At 44.4% G+C, this 11,776-nt stretch overlaps 1 long non-coding RNA gene across 2 annotated transcripts; it reads right to left on the minus strand.

Annotated features, from left to right (window-relative positions):
* Positions 1–11,029: 11,029 nt before the first annotated feature.
* Positions 11,030–11,511, minus strand: LOC135401138 (uncharacterized). Of its 2 annotated transcripts, none has more exons than XR_010424729.1 (3): positions 11,469–11,511; positions 11,276–11,359; positions 11,030–11,207 (listed from the first exon to the last, which is right to left on the minus strand). It is a non-coding gene; the product is annotated as an uncharacterized LOC135401138 (long non-coding RNA). The 2 variants fall into 2 exon arrangements; XR_010424731.1 differs by having other exon boundaries at positions 11,276–11,332; positions 11,469–11,509.
* Positions 11,512–11,776: the final 265 nt, after the last annotated feature.

Raw genomic sequence — 11,776 nt, forward strand, 5'->3', positions numbered from 1 at the left:
CATTCCGCTTAGTCTTTGGCCGCGATCCCATCTGCAACATTGATACCGTCTTCCCATACCATTCGTCCACCGGTTGTCCCATACGTTCCTCGGCCTGTTGCTCTCAATCACAACTACGTCGCCAGGTAGTAGCCTCTTGGAGGACGTAGAATCAAAATGATGTGCTGACCGGAGCTGCAAGAGATACTGGCGTCTCCAGTGTCTCCAAAAGTGCTGCATCAACTTTTCTCTGTAGAGCATTTTACGCGTCAGTTGATCTTTCGTTGATTGATTTTGGTCGTCGTACTGTGTTGCTGTCTGCGTCGGCAGGGCGATAACTCTCTTGCCCACGAGAAAGTGAGATGGACATAATACGTTTGAGTCGTCCGGACTGCAGCTAGCGTACGTGAGTGGCCTGGAGTTGGCTACCGCCTCAACTTCGGTCATTACTGTTCTGAGTTCTTCAAAGCCGAGCGACGTTTTCCCCAGAACTTTACGAAGAGCAGTCTTTAACTGCGTCATGGAACGATCGTTCCATGAGTATCTGTTTCTCTACGTGCAGCCATAGAAGCCAACTTAATCTGTAAGTTTGAATTTCAAACCCGTCAAGCATAATTTACTTATTTCTTTAATGGCCTTTTTCCCTATTTATAATTCACTGGCTCTCACTGTGGCATTGAGGAGTGCTCAGTCACCCTCCCAGGTGTATATCGCTCGCTGAGTGACCCCTGGTTTGCCAATCCCGAACGATGCGCAGCTACCCAGGGCTGACGAGCCGCAAACACGGCAAAACACGTGTCCTCTGGTGCTGTCGCATCGTTCCATGAGTATCTGTTTCTCTACGTGCAGCCATAGAAGCCAACTTAATCTGTAAGTTTGAATTTCAAACACGTCAAGCATAATTTACTTATTTCTTTAATGGCCTTTTTCCCCTATTTATAATTCACTGGCTCGCACTGTGGCATTGAGGGGTGCTCAGTCACCCTCCCAGGTGTATATCGCCCGCTGAGTGACCCCTGGTTTGCCAATCCCGAACGATGCGCAGCTACCCAGGGCTGACGGGCCGCAAATACGGCGAAACACGTGTCCTCTGGTGCTGTCGCATCGTTCCATGAGTATCTATATATATATATATATATATAAATAGATATTTCTTGCTGTCTTTTTTTTTTTTTTTTTGCTTGAGAAGGTAATTTCAAGCTTCCCAATCACATCCAGCTAGCGTGCTTTCGTGCCTAAGATGACCGCTTTTCACGACGACGCTGCGAGGCGACCCGGGTTCGCATCCCAGTATGCTCTCGGGTGATTTCCCTGGCTTTTTTTTTTTTCTCTCAGACGGCTGCGAACGCAAATGTCTGCACATTTCCCTGTGAAGTTGATCTAGGACGCATTGGCCCACAATGGCCCAGAAAGATCGCTCGGAAATAAAGCTAACTTAACCAGACATGCACTGACGGAACCAGGCAACCCAATAACATTAGCTCCGGTAGGAAGGCGTGTGCGCGGTGGAGAGGGAAGTTAGAGCGGGAACACCTGCCGCGCGGGAGGGTGTATTGTCCTTGTGTTTTGTGCATAGCTCACCATATTTGATGTAACGGAGGGAGTTCACGCCGGGCCCGATCACGCGCACTTTAAAGTCCCTCCTTGTCGTTAGAATGCATTGAAAACTTCCAGAGTAAAAGCTGTGCGAAAATAAGACAGATGTCTCATTCCAGAGGTAATGGAAACAAAAATGCCTCGAGGAGGCAGCAGATATCGATTGTTTTGTGTCACTTTTTCACTGTGCAAGCGCCTCAAGTGAGCGGACATCTGCTCTGGTAATTACACGGGCGATCACACAACTGCTTAGGGAGGGCACTAATTTCCGGATGCTTACTTCCCATTCAGCATTGCCACCAGTAAGCAGAATAAATGGGAACTGTAAAAGAAAAGCAATACTCGTTCCATCTTCGTTCCGGAAGCTGTAATGAATATTTTCACTGAAGGTCACGGTAACACGGAAGTTGATTACGACACAGAACGCGCATGTAATCATCATATCTGCAAGCTCTTCACGCGATGCAATTAATTTCCACCGGCTCACAGCAGCACGACCCTTTCTAGCGACGCGCGTAATATATTAGAAACTTTCTCTCGGATTTCATAATTCCCTTTGTAATCCTGAAGCTTTTTATACTTATTGTTTTCACCTACTTATCGAACCAAATAGTATTTTAACGCTATGACAGTGGAAGTTCATCTGTACGAAAGGGATTCGGAAAACATTAGGCATCATAGTATACGTGCAAAACGCACGATAATTAGGTGCAGAGACTAAAATAGGATCAGTGTAGCGTTACAAAAAACGAAGGTATATGTATGTAAATTTGTTTTTTAACGCTTTGACATAGTTCACCTTTGTTGCTTCAACTGTGTAACGCTTAAAGCTTCTGCTGACACTGGGGTCAAAGTGACGGGCATAATGCCGGCATCCACCGACGCTGCTGACAGGAATGGGAGTGTGGAACAAAGCAATTAATTAATCAAAGTAAGCCTTCGGACGCGTTTTGATATATGCCGCGAATACCGACTCTGACGTCACTGTCTCATTAATTAGTGCTAACAATAGAGGTGGCGCGATGGTACTTCCTTTCTGGGCTTAATTATCGATACAATTAGTGGCGCTTCTGCTTTCGTGCATTCCGTATTTCATTCCTTGTTTGTGAAAGTGTCCGAGCCTGTGTTCGCTCTCGAATGACAACAGAGGTGCCGACCACTTATCTCTATGTATAATGGCTGGATCGCGCATGTGAGAGGGGCTCGTGGGGGAGAGGCGTGCATTCGGGCCGCCATGTTGGAGGGCCCACTTGCGCCGGCTGCTCCCATAGGAAACAATAGGAAGCGATTTGATTTGAAGTATTTATTGCGGTTTAAACAGGCATGACATGCCCTTTAGTTTAAAGGAATTTTTAAAAAAAATACGGGCAGCCCCGCTTGAACTAAATGCAGACGACAGAATGTGTTGGGCCAACCAATATGGCGGCCGGTGACCACGCTGTGGAGCACCCTATCCGCGATCCAGCCTATACTGTAGAGATCAGTGGTGCTGACGGACGATAACGATGTAATGGATGGCGTAGCAGAAAGAAGGTCCAAACACAACTGTGAAATTTGAACACTTGGCACTTTGCACGGTAGGGCGGACTCATCGGGACGGAACGGGATGTGGGGCCGGATTCACAAAGAGCTCGTGCGACGGAATCTGTCGTAACTCCGTCGTACCGGAAAGTTACGATGAAGTGTAGATTCACGAAGGGCGCGCGTCGCAAAATCTTCGCAGCTTACGGCGGAATCCTGCGAGAGCTCCCGAGCAGTCTTACGAAGAAAGATGGCGGCGTTATTTGGCAGCGGTGGATTTGGAGACGGGAAACAAAGACTCCGTAATACGCGCCAACGCATTGCACTTTGCCACAGAACCTTCCAGACCATCCCAGACAGAACCTTCGAGACCAATGCCCGTATTCACCGTCCCACTTAGCCACTGGTTTAGTGACGTCTGGTTTAAGTTGATCACGTGATCTCTCCGGCTCTGAAGTCCGTTTGACCACAACGCATGCGCATTATTCACATTGTCACGAGATGGGTGAGGGGAGGGAGAAATTAGCAGACGACGGAAGAGCCGCAAAGAGGAAGACTCCCTTTCTTTTTGTTTGTTTGTTTGTTTGTTATGAGGTTGATAAAGAATAGTTCAGGCGGCGCTGGCTGGCGCTGCTACAGGTGGTTGCGGGATGGTGTGTGGGTGGCCGGCGGTTAAGCCTGCCTTTGTGTTTGTTAATATGACCGGTAAAACAATGTACAAAGAGCGCGTTTGCCATGTTTTTGAAGAGGCAGGAGTACGTATTCTCGTGGAGGCGATCGTTGTACTTTTGTCAGTGTTCGGTCGTCGATTGTGGTTGCGTATAATAACTGCACCTCCATGGACCATCGCTTGTTTATCGTTTGTTGTGCTGCATATGTGGTGAATTGCAACGATCAAGATAGCCTTTCGATCGCTGGGGCATGTCAGCAGCGTGTTTTTACCCTTTCAAGTCTGGTGTCATGTGCGCAGCGTGTGTGCAGGCGCATCGTCACGGTAGGCTGCCTGTAAGTAAACAGCAATAACATTGGTGCAAGGGTGGCCATATCCTGCATCGGACTCCCACACGCATAACTTTTATAGCGTTATGCTTTCAAGAAATTGACGTGGTACTTTACAAGGTGTCACAAATCTGCAACGCGTTAAAGCATCGCTTCGCTGGCTGCGTTTGTTCGGGCGCACGACTGAAAACGAACTGTGCAGTCCTGTTTACATCCGCGTCCTGTGTGTGTGCGTGTTAGCGCTGTTTTCGTCATGTTACCTAGGGTGCCCCTGCCTGTGAGTTGTGTGGAAGATGCCAGTGTCGTGACCTCCTGTCGTTCTATCAGTGCGGTGCTATGGTTAATTGTGACCTCCTTTATCTCCGTATCTCTGCATATAGCATTCTTGTACAAATCATCAAGCACTGAAGTGATTTATTCTGTTCAGCTAACAAAGACTGGCTGTGCTGTGACTGTCAGTTGCTGGAATTTAACAGAATGGGAATGTACACACTTGTCCTACAGTCATATATTGAGCGCACTTGACATCACAGACGCCATATCTGCAAAAATAAAAGGGCACACTTAGTGTCGTTACAATAGATCCGAGCCATTCGAGTTTGTTTTTTATTGATACCACATACACAAAATACAAACAATCTTCTCTTTGCTGTTAAAATGGGTCAAATATCTCGTACAGAAGGTCTTATTTGTCTCAATAATGGTGTTTCAAGGGTGGAGCAAACATACAATGGACACAGGCAAACACATACAACAACAGCTGCAACATCAGCTACAAGCAAATCCGTGCTGCTATTTGCATTGTGCTTGCTTGTTCAGAGTCATATATTATTGAGGAAACGCTTACATACCTGGTCAGGGACTTTTTCTGCGCTCATTCTTTATAAGCTCCTCTCTTGACTTCATACTGGCATTGTAAACAATCTCACTTCCATTATCATTGCACCATTACATGCCAAACAATCACCACCACCAATGCCTAAAAACTCCCCACAGCTGATGCCATGCTATAATATGCCAGCTGAGGCTTTTAATTTAGACTTTTTGTTCAGAACGAATTTCTATGGTGATGCAGTTGCAGTTACCACTTCAATCTGACACAGATAGCTCAACTTTGACAGTAAAATCACATGAGAGGCCCGTGTGAGCTCTGCTTCTCCTTTGGCAAGGCTGCTCTGAGAACTGCCACTGTCCAATTGTGCAAATTAGGGTATTGCACGATTACATCAGCAGCTCTATACAGCGTTCTTGAGAATTTTCTTTTTAGCTTTTAAGTCATGCTATAGTTCCCTGACTGTTCCCAGTTTTCTACACTGTCCTGTATTGCAGACAACCTGAAATACAGATGGTAAAGATCTGAAAAATTTGTGCATGTGCCCCATGCATTTGTGCACTGCGTAGTTACGCAGTTATAAACTGCACAGCTGTGTGTTGAGAGACTGTGCTATTTCTTGAGAAACAACACCATGGAATATCAAAGCAAACAGCAGCACTGATCATTGTCTGCTAGCTTTCTGCATTGATATGTAATGGACAGTAAGTGGAAGGCTGCAATGGACAAATGAATGCAATGCAAATAAGCTCATATACAGAAAAGAATGAAACTTGAAATCAGATGCATCTTATCTACAATGTGCTGCTATTATTTTTTAGGAAATACAGGATTGTATATCTTTCTTCCACATTTTATGTTATCTTTTGAGACACTTTGGCAGTTGTAACTTTGCAAAAGCCGACATATTCATTCAGCTGTGGCAGCACAAAGCTACACAACCAGACAGTATATTAGGGTAGTGAACGCGGTGTACTGCATCATCAAGGACAAAGACTGGGAGCAGAAATGTGGGACATTGCTTAATATTCAGAAAAATAACATAGATGTTTTTGCATGGCTGACCACCTAACTTCAATAGCCAGTGATGAACATGCGATGTCTTCAGCTGGTGTATTCTGGAAATTAATAGGTGGCGTATGGGGAGGGGGGGATGGTTTGCAAGTTAACAGCACAACAACAGTTTCACAGATTTTGGGCAAACACATCTATGTTGGCACACAGGAAGGGCATATAGTTATTTCATTACTCTTTGTTGAACTTTATGTACCCATAAGGGTGCATTACAAAAAAAAGTGAGAGGGGGCAGGGTTACAAAAAGAAACAGAGGTAGAGGTAGTGCAAAACTCCTCTTTAGAAGAAAGGAAAAATTCTGCATACACAACCGCAATATTCCTGAAGCAATGGTTTCTACTCTTACAATGACATGTTTTTCATGCATTTAAGCAGGGTTAGTCACGTTCCAGCCACATATCTGTACGACAATTAGTTTTCTTCACGTTTTGCATTGAAGAACTGCTTTCCTGAAACAAACTAAATAAGAAGGTGTAACATATGTCACAGGCATTTTGTGCCAGTTATGCAGTAAAACTAGTATGCTTGAGGCGCCACATATTCTCCTGGTGATGATGTGAAGGAAGGAAGCTTCAATCTTTCGAAATGTAAATGAGTGCCGTAGTGTCTTGCATTGTAACAGCATCTATAGGCACTCTTTCCTGTGGGCTTTCGAGTGACAGATTCATACATATTAGAATCATTTGTAATGATGCTGATAACAACACCCTTAATTACATCAGAATTTTGTGACGGTAGTATGCCCATATTGCGTTCATTCTTCATTCACTGCTGTGCATTTAGAAGTGGAGTGTGAGTCAAGGCAGAGGTGAGCTAGTAAGCAATGGGAGTACCTGTTCCTATCAGGTAATATACAGGACATGTCAAAAAGGAAGAACCGTGGGCACTTAGCACGTACCTGTACTGGTGTAAGGAGAACGAAGTTGCAACATAATTGAAAGTACAGTGAAGTGAAGTGTATATTAGAAGTGACCATTGGTTTGGTTCATGCAGTATTACTACAATTTCTACTATTTTATACTTATTGCTTGAACTTAGCTATTTATAACACATTGTAGACAGACAAAACAGAACGAAATTACAGGCATTCGGGCATTCATGATAAATAGAGGCATGGTTGCAATGTGGATGTGAATGCAGATGTATAGAATAAATCTTGTGACCTGATTACACAGGGGCGTGTTTTTCTATTCTTAAGATTTGCGCCTTACAGCATATGAGACTACACAACAAGTGCACAGATCACACCAGTGTAAAGCTGGAGTGTCGTTGACATCCGTGTCGCCACCATGTCATGACATCAGTATCATGACAGCTGTCAACAATGCATAGCATGTGAGATTTACAAGGAAATCTTGCAAAAAATGATCATGCCTGGGTTCTCAGATCACATGATCTGTCATACATCTGCAGTCACATCATAATGATACCCATGATTTAGCACAGACGATACAAATGTCAATCTGCCACGTGGTGACTGTCCTCAGCCTAGCTGCGTTTCAGACAGATCAATGTACTTGTGCGCCGCAGTACAAGGTGGAAAAACAGCACTACCAATAACAACAGGTCCCTGTGATCTACATATATTTCACAGTACTGGTAATTGTGTTACTGGTTCTCTTTGCACCGGCTCAGACACGCCCTACATGTCCTTCCATCACAGTTCCCTTTTTCATGATCTCTATTTGCTCGTTATGTGTAACAGATAGCATTTCCGATATTCAATCACTCTTCATGTCCAATGTACAGCAGTAATTTCAACTGTTCAGTGTTGGTACTTCCTGTGCAGTAAGAGTGTCAGCTAGTGGTTCTGCTTTTCATGCTAAACTGCCCAATAGAATTCCGCTCTGTTGCACTATCAATGCATTGGAGTTGTGTCTCCATGCACAATGTAGTAAATATTTCTTTTTTCCATAGCATGTGGCATGGGACAAACATCTGTACTTCACAACAAATACTTGATATCCTTAATAATAATAATCCTTATGGAAATGCGTAACAAGTTTTATTGATTTCATGCAAAGAAACGACTCAAAAGCATGAGGTACAGGCACTGCTGTGCCCATAACAGATAATTTGGAAGAAAAGAAACAAAGTGTTGGGCATACACAGTGCTGCTCACACAATGAAGGGGAACACTGTGTGAATCATGGTCATGGGCTTGTATTGGCAGTAATCGCATCCCAGAAATATGTTGCTTTGATAAAGTCTGCAGCCAGGTTCCTTGTGTTTCGTCTCTTGCGGTGGCAGTCTACAAAGCCACATCTACTGTTAGCAGATGATAAATGTGAGCATAAAAGCAAGTAGCTGTCACCTTGAATATTTTCTATTATTACGGTACATCATCATTGCAGAAATGGTGGTTGTTGGCATATTTGCCCTCCCCTTGTGGTAGCGCACGACATTTTAGCTACACATGTACTTACATGTGCGTCCTTATAAAATTTTGAGACCTCCACTTCTCTGTGGATTTTCTCCTGAACCGGCAAGGTGAAACCTGCTCACAATTTTGCACGCAGCATCTGCACACACCTGACAGTGGTATCGACATCATGACTACATGGGCTGTTTGACACTCTAGTGTTGAGTTTATATGCCCCGTGAAGGCTCTTATTTGTCCATACAAATTCGTCGACACAAAACACTGCTCACAATATTTCCTTGTATGCCTCTGCGGGATATTTCTACCTGTACTTTTATCGAATAACCAAGTCTGATATCCTAAATACACGCTATTTTGTCAAAATTTCTCCCAGTCGACATATACAGCAGCACTCTGCATTGAAGCCGATAAGCATAGCCAGATCTCACCAGCACAAAATTGCGCCAACAAACATGCTCATAGTGATTTCCAAAAAACATTAGTGCTTTCATAATGACAGAACACAATAGTGCCTTCCTATGGGGCTTGCATCTTTCTGGGCAAGCAAATCAAGCTTCCAAGGGGATCTAGAGCTTCCTCCATATGGTGCTCTTTCCAGAGTCAGATCTGAAATATTGTACCTTGTTAATGCACTGGGACATCCAACATATAACTCCAGGTACCCTCTCAATGCTACTATTTTGGAATGTCACTCATAGCATTTCAAAGGCGAGCTACGTGCTTGATATTTGTGCCTCTACATGCTGGGTAACATGTACCATATATACTTCGCTGTATAGCTGTAAGGCACATGGAGGTATAACTGCTCCATGGAACCTCCCCTCCCTCTTGTGACCTCCGTTTAGTTTAGAAGACAAACACGATGGATGCATTTTTAACAGGAAACACTTAACAGTAATCTAGGAACACAAAGCTCGTTCACAAGTATCGGCGATCACTGTAGTGTGCAGCAAGTCGTTAAATGTATCAATCAGAACCAGTAACGGCAGCACAGTACGAACTATTGTTAGTGATGTATAACAGAGGCACTAGGGGCTGTATTAAAAGTACCACGCACAATCAGCGTCGTTTTTGTTGCTGGAAGTAACAGCTGTTTGTGCACGACTTCCTGTCAGCTTTGGATCGGAAAGTGACTTGTGTCTAGCTGCCAATGTTGACATCACTAAATTTGACGATATTGGTCCTAAATTAGGAGAGCGGATTTCAAAATTTCACTTCATACCGATCGTTAACTTTTAACTCACTGGCGGGTTTATTACTTCACTTACTTCGCTCACCTGTTCCTCACAACGTTCTTTTTGCTTTATTTGCGCAATTTCGACTTGAAAACTATTGAAAACTTGAAAACAGCGTCCAGCAAAAACTATTTTTGGGTTGTTTCTCGAAAGGCTCATTCACAGCTGCTCCGCGGTAGACCGGCTTTAAACTACCCCCATCCCTAGTTTAAATCAGTCCTATGCAAATACATGGGAGTTAGACCATCGCTAGGCCGCCGGGTTTACGTCGTGTGAACGGCGAACGAAATGAGACGTTGAGGGCAAATATTGATTGGAGTGCAACAACATTCGCCTTACAAACGCTTCTAGTAGCTTTATAAGTCAAAACTTACCTGTATTTCGCCGAAAAATTTCCGTCGAAGCGTAGATTAGGCCTATGTGTTGTGCACACAAACTCCATGGAGGCCGCCATGGGCCTCACGGTAGCCGGGTTAGACCAGCGGGGTGGTTGTTCGTGATTGGCGGACGAAGTACTCACGTGATCAACTTAAACCAGACGTCACTAAACCAGTGGCTAAGTGGGACTGGTGAATACGGGCACAAGTGACATTGAGGCACTTTTTGCTTGGTAACCTTCAACAAACGCTTCAACTTTGTGCTCCGTAAAATCGGGTCGCAGGGTTTTTAAGCATCCCCTACACCCCGCTAAAACACCCCCAACACCCCTCCAAATTGTCTGCAAGAAAGGCAAAAGAAGCCATAAAAGCTGCAAAACTGAGTGCCACACACCGTTTACAAAACACCCTCACCCACCACCTCCCCGAGACGAACATACTGGGAATATATTTGCTGTGTCATCGAACGCGTTTCGCCTGTGATTGCATGGCATCCATTATGGCTACCGAAAGGCCGAGAGCACGTGCAGTAACAAAAAATTTGGGGACGAACAACTTCGTCTTCTTCTAATGGGACGACTCTTATTCGTGCGATCACAAATTTTCGTCATCGTTACCATAGCGAAAACATAGTCTCGCACCCTTTGGCTGTTTGTCTCCGAGGTGCACGTGACAGGAAGCGAGCAACTTCCTCTTCCTCGTCAAAGGGGGTACCCTATCCACTACGATAGCTTTGTGAATCGCGCTTACGACGCCGTCGTACGCGCGTCGCAGGCTACGACGTCTTAGCGCATCTTAGCGTAACTTACGATCGCGTTTGTGAATCCGACCCCAGACCCTTTAGACATACATACATTGCATTTATCCACTTCTCAACTATTCGTGATGCTGTTGATATTGACACCGAAAACCTAAGCAAGATCTTGAAGAGGCACGTTTAAACAAAGCCGAACCAAAGTTAACATTATCTCCTGAAATTTCGTCAAAGAATTGCAAGATGTATGGTGGACATGGTTCTCAATCAAATCGAAAACTGTAAGCAACATTGCATAGTTGGGAAGTCCAGAGTAAAACTTCACTGCAGCAGAGTCATTCTGAAAATACGCTTGTGTCATTTCTCGTATGTGCCATATGTGCCTTCAGCTTGTAGACCTCGTGGTTTAACCTTCGGATTTCTTCTTCAAGTCGGAGAATATCAGCCATGGAGATATCTGCAAAAATGTGAACAGGTCCTGTCAGTTATCTAGCAATGAATTGCTACGCACAACTTGAAACTTACCCGATGCAATTGCCTTGTCATGTGAAAGCGCATCCTGTAGTTGCCCGTCTTCATCATCTGCAAATGGGTGATCCACCGAAATGTCTAAATCAAAATTTCACATCATTTAAGTCACCAAAGCATATCCTTTTGCAAATTATCTGGATTAAAGTACTTAACATGTTAGTAAGTTTAATGGTAAGATGACCACTACCTCAACTGAGTCCACACTCTGATGCTTCTGTGTCTGTACCAGCGCTGTCAGCCACAGGCACATTTTTGAGTTCTGTGAGGTGCCTTGCAACTCCTGCCTGGCATGCTGCCCTATTCTTGCGCCTACTGTATCTACATGAAATCGCAATGACACAGTATGAGATATGCATGAAGACAGACACAATGAGCAAGTACCAGGTACCTGTCTAAATTACAGTGCAGTCACTTGTTGTGACCAAGCTGGACGCTTGGTGCCCAGTACGGGTTGTTGACATCGTACAGAAGTGGTGGTTCACCTGAAACTGGCCT

Source organism: Ornithodoros turicata, chromosome 1, assembly GCF_037126465.1.
Source record: "Ornithodoros turicata isolate Travis chromosome 1, ASM3712646v1, whole genome shotgun sequence".
Classification (NCBI taxonomy): Eukaryota; Metazoa; Arthropoda; class Arachnida; order Ixodida; family Argasidae; genus Ornithodoros; species Ornithodoros turicata.